General features: G+C 38.3%; 2 long non-coding RNA genes across 2 annotated transcripts; both read left to right on the forward strand.

The window, feature by feature from the left end:
• Positions 1–1,429: 1,429 nt before the first annotated feature.
• On the forward strand, positions 1,430–2,547 carry LOC149177074 (uncharacterized). Its single transcript, XR_016258712.1, has 3 exons — positions 1,430–1,580; positions 1,700–1,768; positions 1,893–2,547. It is a non-coding gene; the product is annotated as an uncharacterized LOC149177074 (long non-coding RNA).
• A 5,737-nt stretch (positions 2,548–8,284) lies between these two features.
• On the forward strand, positions 8,285–9,259 carry LOC149177075 (uncharacterized). The gene is made up of 3 exons (XR_016258713.1): positions 8,285–8,600; positions 8,720–8,788; positions 8,913–9,259. It is a non-coding gene; the product is annotated as an uncharacterized LOC149177075 (long non-coding RNA).
• The last annotated feature ends 410 nt before the right edge of the window (positions 9,260–9,669 follow it).

The following is a 9,669-nucleotide window of genomic DNA, read 5'->3' on the forward strand; positions in this document are numbered from 1 at the left end:
GAATGGGTCCTAGAAATGTTACCCACTGAACATGCCTCTACCCTTAACTTCACACTGGAATGCAGAAATCCATCATTCCCATAGTGGAGATAAATTCAACCATCATTTAATCGAGACTCCAATGTTTTTTTTTTTTTTTCTCCCAACAAGTAATGATTAACATCAGCACATACCATGCTAATGGATTTCAGTCAATTAGAGGGTAATCATCATGAAAACTATTAGGACATAAGCATATACTATTCATCATGCATTCTCATGGTGAATAAAATTAAGAACTCTTCTCGTGCACAACTGGACTATAGCACCGAGAGAGTAACAAAAATAAAATCTTCATACACACATTTCATGCATGCGACATCAATCAACCTTCACTTCGTTACGATCTGTAACGATCTTAGTTCAATTGAATTAATGCATATAAGTTCTATGGGTTAGTCATACAACACTAACCAATCTCAACCACCAATCGTCTTCATGCATCCATGACAAGACTGATTCAAAAGTTAGGTATGACAATTAAGTCTCGCTGCTTGACTCATTGCATGTTTTCAATATCTAAAGGGGTTCTTCTAATGTCCTTTTAACAATTTTTCATCCTATTCAAGGATGTTCCCCTAAGTTTTGTTCATTGTAACTTCAATTTGTTCATTAAATACATCATTGTTATTGCCATATTTGCAAATCAAACTTGGTAGTTGATTGTCACTTTCGTCAATGAGTGTTCAATATCGTTCTTAAGTGCGACAAAAGTTTCATTGTCTTTTATCCTCATCAGGAATCCAACGTTATGAACGTAGTTATGCAACAACTTATCACCTACTTCTCAAAGAAGTTATAACATGAATCACATCTGTCATGCCAATAGTAGTGTACGACATAAATGAATATGCGAATGATTAAACTCATACCTGAGTTAATGCCTACTGATGGCGTACTTCAATACCTTTCCGCTTACCAATTCCCTAAGGCGCCAGTATTGCAACCTTTAGCTCTGATACCACATTGTCACGCTCCACAGTAAATAATTTTTTTTTTATATGGTGGTAACCTTATTGTCACGTGGACCTTATAAGCTCGATCCTAATAACCATAAACAATATATATTTACTTGTAATTATTTAAGCACTAACCGTGCCACTATGATGTTTCCATAGGATTATTAATCACCGAGCTTGGTGTTATCATAAGACTTATGGATTCGAATCCTTAACGATTCTCACCATTCAACTGAGGTCAACGGAAAAGGCCACCGGTTGCTTTCCGATCTGTTTCCATGCCAAGTGTGGTCGGGAAACTAAATGGCCTTACCTACTCTGGCCAGGTGTCAACCGCCGGACAGAGACCATGTGAAACTTTGGAAAGTCTGCCGGGTTCGCGCGCCAACTGACATACAAGGGACGGTGAGGATTCTCTCCTTTGATCTGAGGGTCAATATCGTTTCAGGGTTTATCGGTCTCATAAAGCCCACCGAGTTGTTCTTCGCGGGTTCATTTGCACTTGGAGGAAGGCCGAGCCCTCGCTCCCAAATGGCGGTTCTAACCCTGCAAACTATGCCAGGTTGCGGCAAGCTAGCACAGGTATCTGTCACTTCAACCATAGCTTCGACTGTATATTTCATTGGGTATAAAACTATGCATTCTTTATCAGGTTTACTGGTTTATGAACTCTGATTAACGCCTGATCTTTTACTTGCCAGGTGTGAACAACATCTCCTGCTTTGATGGATCTGGAAGAGTCCCGCCACTAAGGACCGCCGAGCTTCCAGGTATTTAACTGGTCATCGGGGTTTGGTTTTATGGTTGATGCATCCTTATCCCTCTCGGTTTGCCAGAGGGTTTATTCTGGTTTTAGGATGAGACCCCAACCTGATCATATCTGGTTGGCCGCAGGTTATAACAAAACCCTGGTCTCGATCCGGTTACATGGTCTTGGGATATTGTCGGCACCAACTCGCTTGTAAAGATTTGGGTTTCTACCCTGCCTTCCGTAGCTTCAGGTTCTGTCTATCTTATTTAGACTGATGTATAATCTTATGAACATGCTGGTGGCTACGGCCGTGAGTTTAGATGTTGGAAGAATTTGGTTTACCAGTCTGTGAACTTGTGAGATTCTCGGCCTTTGGTTTTCATACTTTGTATATTTAAATACCACAGATATACGCTGTTGCTTTCCTCGGATACGAGTTGAAATGTTGCCGTTTTTGTATTACACATGATTTGATGGTTGAACAATTGCATACGTCTGTTCTTGTTTCAAATCTTGTTACTCGGGTCACACCCGCATGAATGATTGGCAATGCACCCTTCAAGGGTTTGTACATATGCCCAGGGTTTGCTCATGCACACTGACGGCAAAGCGGTCACACCTGCATCTAACCCCTGTAGATGTATGGGTGACATGCGATGCTTTTCGAGGCTGGAAACCCTTACGGGGCTGTAACTTATTTAATGGTTTATCGTCTGCTTTCAGAATCCTCGTTTTTCTTGTTTATATAACTGTCAATGTGACTGTATTTTAATGCTATCAGACTTCATTATTTCTTTATTCACCTATGCATTATTTTCCACAGTTTTTCTGCAGAATAACACCGTAAATACGGCTATACTCAATGTCATCGAGTTCTGTCTTCGTCTTTTCTACAGATACTAGTTGACAGTCCTTGAATGTTAACTTCTTCATGCTCTGTCTCCTGAGTTCTATAGTACTCTATATACATAATTTCTTTCATACAGAAATACGTATGCTTCTTTTTTTACAGATAACTGTAATGTATACTTCTAGTTCTACCGATAACTGTAATGTATACTTCTTGTTCCTGTTCGGATAGTATTGCTTACATTCTGCTTACTAACTGTAACTACAGTATAACTGACAGTAACGGCTATCTTTACCATTTACACAGATAATCTTGGAGACATAAGGGTCAGTTACTTACCTGGTCTTCACGGACACGGTGAGTCTGGTTCAGTCTCCTGTCTAAATCCCTGTGTAAAGCTTGATATCCTCCCAACCATGAGATCAGTCTCTCAAGACCTGAATCTCCCCCCAAGCTTCTGCTTACCGGATCACTATCCTCAGTAAGCCAGCACTCTGTGCTTGACTATCTGGTCCTAACCAGACTTAGTCCATCCAGGGTTTTGCTTCCCTGTCTTTCTTTCTCTTGTCCTCTGCCTGTCCTCTGCCTCCTCCCCCTGTTAGGGTGCTCGCTGATCCATTTAACCAATACCAAGAATCAGTTGTAACTGATATGTAATTTAAAATTACTTTTACGCAGGTTTGATTAACTGATTGGTAATTTAAAATTACTTTACATGGGGTTAATTACAATAGGTATATTACATACTCCCCCCCTTAACAGGAACACCGTCCTCGGTGTTCATCTTTCGTCGGAACTTGATATTTTACTTGTGGTATTACTATCTAATCCACACAGAATGTGATCCTTTCTCTTTGAAATCAACAATTTCATTCCAAGAAAAGACGACAAACAAAATAGTAATGATATAGTAATAAGAAATATCATTAGTTATAAGCATCAATAGTCATAATCATTTGGAATTGCAAAAATATGCAACTCTAATCGCCACCACCTGGCCCTTATTCATTCATAATAAACAATTCTCTGTGTCAACTTACCATAACTTACCATCTTATGCTTGAAAATCATGAATACTTTCATGTAAGCCTGTTAATAGAGGTTGGACAATTCTTCAACCTTCCCTGATAAGTGGTTCCTGCAATATATGACTAGCAAATTCAACCACATTAGTCACTATATTTTAAGTCAAATGAGACACTTTTGACTAGCAATCAATTGTGCAATGTTAGATGCTTTCTAAATCACAGTACTTTTACAAGTACTTAAAGAGCATTAACACTAATCATCAAATGATAAATCACTGCTCATGTGCACACTGAACGAATTCTTACTAAAGACATTCGTAAAATACTTCGAGAAGTACCAAAAGAGCACCTAGCCCTCTAATCATCAAAACAGTCAATCACTGTATTAAGCAAGAATTGTCTTAGCTCCCACTAAGATGTTCACAACATTAATAACACAATAAAGGAAATAAGATTCCATTTATTCTTTATTGAGCACTAAGCTCATTTCTTGTTAAATGTGCATAACATATTTTACACAACTATATGTAAAATTCGTTTTTAACATGTCATATAGCTGATTAGTTAATTCCTTTAGCCATGAGACCACAATGGACTAAAGAATTCCCAATCCATGGAAACTGGTTCTCACAACCAAATCGAGTCCTTTTCACATCCAGACAGTTTCTTTGATAAAGACCTTACCAGGTCTAACATAGAATCCCACTGGCCAACCAACTCAAGAATTCTAAGGAGAGGAGATCTGGGCAGACAAGTACCATCAACCCTTCCGGGCAGGTAGCTGCCATCAACCCAACTCCGGGCAGACAAGTACCATCAACCCCTCCGGGCAGGTAATTGCCATCAACCCAAGCACTTGCAGGTCCTACTCGACCGCAATTACACTAGTCTCGCCAGTAAACGCAGGTCCTACTTGACTGCAATCACACTGGTCTCGCCAGTAAACGCTATCTGATCCTAACCAGACGTAGCGTACACAGGAAATTCTTTCCTCTTATGCCATCTGATCCCAACCAGACATAGCATGAATATTTCTCTTTTAATACTCTTCCTCAAAGTAATTTACATAATGATCCATATGAACATTATCATTAGCACAACAAACATGCATGTATACCATGCATTTACACTCAACCCCAACATGGGTTCACAACATCACGATTGATGGGAAACATATCCATCATACACGTTGTATGCATGCAAATTTTCCAAATAACATAATTCATGCATATCATATAACATCATTCTTTCTCATTTATAATTGCATTTCACATTGCAGCAATTTACGTGATGAGTTTTCTTGTTGCTATTAAGCTACCACTACTTAATCCCATCAGCAACGTTAGTTATAAATATGCATCAGTTAACACGTATTCCATTTCCAAGAATGTTCATGCATACAATATTGTCATGTATAAAAGCATATGCAAATACTCATTAATGTATAAATGTCAACAACAGTTGAGTTAATAATCTAAACATTTCCAATTTTGCCATAGTCTGTTGTCCCAATTCAAATCATCATTAATGGAGTATTATCTCACGTTTACTATGCTAACTTTGGTCATGCATTGTTAGTGTAATTAAACATAATTTCTCTAACATACGAGAACATAACTCTCATGTCACGATGACTAATCTTTGTACATACCATTGCTTATCATATAAGCCCTTCTTTAATGTATGCAACACTTACTCCCTTCACTAGAAGACCACCATCATTTCATACGACAAATCACATACCCCTTTCTTAAGGAAGTCATTTTAATCCTCATTTCTCTATCTTTCGATGTGAGGATTTCTCAAGATTCCCTTCCAAGAAATTATTAAAGATGTCTATCTTTCGGCATAAAAACCAAGATACAAAAACAAGGTTTACTTATCCTTTATGCATCAAATCAAGCAATCAACACAGCTCTTCCAACAAGACAATCTCTCCAAGAGAGTATTATTTTCAAGGAAGCTAACATGACCACTTCCTCTAAGTACACACAGACTCATAATTCCAAAGTCAAAATAGCTACCAATATGCAACATGTGTTCTCCTAACACAATTATTTTACTTTAATGTACATAGTTCCTTTCACGAAACAATTAAGACTTTTTGGTTCTTGTATGAACACTATTCTAATGTGTTCTTAAAGGACAGAACCTTTATTTCCATTTTCAAGAACTCTCTTAAAATCCTTTATCTTCATACCTGAAGTATGCATACTCTTAGGATGAGACTATATTTATGTATATAGGTAATATACTCTTTCCTCAAGAAGTTAGGGATAAATATCTATGTGCCTAGAAGCACATCCTTAGTTATCTTTTATCATGCATGTAATGCATAATCATTTCACTAGAACTTAGAGACTAACTAGAATCATAATGCAATTAGCATATATATATATATATATATATATTTCCCAAGAAGCTTTTATCAAATAAAGATACATATTTTAATTCAAGAAAACTTGACCACCTTCCATGCTATGTCCTCGGGACATTTATATGCCTCATCCTCTTCTCTCAAGAAGATACTTTGGCTATATTTAGCAAGGATTTTATTCCAAGAAAACAACGAGAGACAAACATTTCTCTCACAAGACTCACATGTAGTCCGACTAGGAGGAACTACCAATTCTTTTTACCAAGAAGCATATAAAATAACCAATTCTTTTACTGCAAGTATTATCATAAGAAAACATATAAACAGTCAATCTTTAACTGCATGCCTTATCCCATTTTCTTTACCAAGAAAATCTATAAAAGAACCATTCTTTTATTGCATGCATTCAAATACTTTCTCTACTAAGAAATCATATAAGACATTCATATGTGTTCTTCAAGAAAGTGGACAAGACACTTATCTTATCCCTGGATCAACATGCATAACTAACAAGTTAAACCACCCTTACCGAAAGCAATGGCTCTACTTTATGCGATTAGAAGCATAATCTCCTAAGTGTCACACACGCACCAGAGTTACCACTTGATGCTAGACGCAACAACTATCATAACAGTACTATGTGTCTATTTCAGAACAATGACTTCTAGGAAGCATTACGAAAATCATTACATCAATACACTATAGTTATCATTTTCCAACTCCTTAAGCATGGTCAAGGGAATACTCTCATGCACATCAAGCACTATCTAGTCATTTCCAGACTTAGAGTTTTCTGCAAGATTCTGATACCCAAGCTTGCTCTATCTGGTCATCACCAGGCTTAGCGATTTCTTTTCCCATCTTCGTCTGTCCCTACAGCACGATCTTCTTTCTTCTCCTTGCTTCCTTTTCCTTTCGAAGCATCTATGGTTGAGGAAGGTAATTAGAGTTTACTGACAACTGTATTAACACAGTTAGTTTATTTATGAATAATTATCACATGTAATTATACCATGAATGGGTCCTAGAAATGTTACCCACTGAACATGCCTCTACCCTTAACTTCACACTGGAATGCAGAAATCCATCATTCCCATAGTGGAGATAAATTCAACCATCATTTAATCGAGACTCCAATGTTTTTTTTTTTTTTTCTCCCAACAAGTAATGATTAACATCAGCACATACCATGCTAATGGATTTCAGTCAATTAGAGGGTAATCATCATGAAAACTATTAGGACATAAGCATATACTATTCATCATGCATTCTCATGGTGAATAAAATTAAGAACTCTTCTCGTGCACAACTGGACTATAGCACCGAGAGAGTAACAAAAATAAAATCTTCATACACACATTTCATGCATGCGACATCAATCAACCTTCACTTCGTTACGATCTGTAACGATCTTAGTTCAATTGAATTAATGCATATAAGTTCTATGGGTTAGTCATACAACACTAACCAATCTCAACCACCAATCGTCTTCATGCATCCATGACAAGACTGATTCAAAAGTTAGGTATGACAATTAAGTCTCGCTGCTTGACTCATTGCATGTTTTCAATATCTAAAGGGGTTCTTCTAATGTCCTTTTAACAATTTTTCATCCTATTCAAGGATGTTCCCCTAAGTTTTGTTCATTGTAACTTCAATTTGTTCATTAAATACATCATTGTTATTGCCATATTTGCAAATCAAACTTGGTAGTTGATTGTCACTTTCGTCAATGAGTGTTCAATATCGTTCTTAAGTGCGACAAAAGTTTCATTGTCTTTTATCCTCATCAGGAATCCAACGTTATGAACGTAGTTATGCAACAACTTATCACCTACTTCTCAAAGAAGTTATAACATGAATCACATCTGTCATGCCAATAGTAGTGTACGACATAAATGAATATGCGAATGATTTAACTCATACCTGAGTTAATGCCCACTGATGGCGTACTCCAATATCCTTTCCACTTACCAATTCCCAAAGGCGCCAGTATTGCAACCTTTAGCTCTGATACCACATTGTCACGCTCCACAGTAAATAATTTTTTTTTTATATGGCGGTAACCTTATTGTCACGCGGACCTTATAAGCTCGATCCTAATAACCATAAACAATATATATTTACTTATAATTATTTAAGCACTAACCGTGCCACTATGATGTTTCCATAGGATTATTAATCACCGAGCTTGGTGTTATCATGAAACTTATGGATTCGAATCCTTAACGATTCTCACCATTCAACGGAGGTCAACGGAAAAGGCCACCGGTTGCCTTTCCGATCTGTTTCCATGCCAAGTGTGGTCGGGAATCTAAATGGCCTTACCTACTCTGGCCAGGTTTCAACCGCCGGACAGAGACCATGTGAAACTTTGGAAAGTCTGCCGGGTTCGCGCGCCAACTGACATACAAGGGACGGTGAGGATTCTCTCCTTTGATCTGAGGGTCAATATCGTTTCAGGGTTTATCGGTCTCATAAGCCCACCAAGTTGTTCTTCGCGGGTTCATTTGCACTTGGAGGAAGGCCGAGCCCTCGCTCCCAAATGACGATTCTAACCCTGCAAACTATGCCAGGTTGCGGCAAGCTAGCACAGGTATCTGTCACTTCAACCATAGCTTCGATTGTATACTTCATTGGGCATAAAACTATGCATTCTTTATCAGGTTTACTGGTTTATGAACTCTGATTAACGCCTGATCTTTTACTTGCCAGGTGTGAACAACATCTCCTGCTTTGATGGATCTGGAAGAGTCCCGCCACTAAGGACCGCCGAGCTTCCAGGTATTTAACTGGTCATCGGGGTTTGGTTTTATGGTTGATGCATCCTTATCCCTCTCGGTTTTCCAGAGGGTTTATTCTGGTTTTAGGATGAGACCCCGACCTGATCATATCTGGTTGACCGCAGGTTATAACAAAACCCTGGTCTCGATCCGGTTACATGGTCTTGGGATATTGTCGGCACCAACTCGCTTGTAAAGATTTGGGTTTCTACCCTGCCTTCCGTAGCTTCAGGTTCTGTCTATCTTATTTAGACTGATGTATAATCTTATGAACATGCTGGTGGCTACGGCCGTGAGTTTAGATGTTGGAAGAATTCGGTTTACCAGTCTGTGAACTTGTGAGATTCTCGGCCTTTGGTTTTCATACTTTGTATATTTAAATACCACAGATATACGCTGTTGCTTTCCTCGGATATGAGTTGAAATGTTGCCGTTTTTGTATTACACATGATTTGATGGTTGAACAATTGCATACGTCTGTTCTTGTTTCAAATCTTGTTACTCGGGTCACACCCGCATGAATGATTGGCAATTCACCCTTCAAGGGTTTGTGCATATGCCCAGGGTTTGCTCATGCACACTGACGGCAAAGCGGTCACACCTGCATCTAACCCCTGTAGATGTATGGGTGACATGCAATGCTTTTCGAGGCTGGAAACCCTTACGGGGCTGTAACTTATTTAATGGTTTATCGTCTGCTTTCAGAATCCTCGTTTTTCTTGTTTATATAACTGTCAATGTGACTGTATTTTAATGCTATCAGACTTCATTATTTCTTTATTCACCTATGCATTATTTTCCACAGTTTTTCTGCAGAATAACACCGTAAATACGGCTATACTCAATGTCATCGAGTTCTGTCTTCGTCTTTTCTACAGATAC

This window comes from Pinus tabuliformis, chromosome 4_1 (genome assembly GCF_031772625.1).
Source record: "Pinus tabuliformis cultivar Carrire ecotype Pingquan chromosome 4_1, CPIR1, whole genome shotgun sequence".
NCBI classification, from domain to species: domain Eukaryota; kingdom Viridiplantae; phylum Streptophyta; class Pinopsida; order Pinales; family Pinaceae; genus Pinus; species Pinus tabuliformis.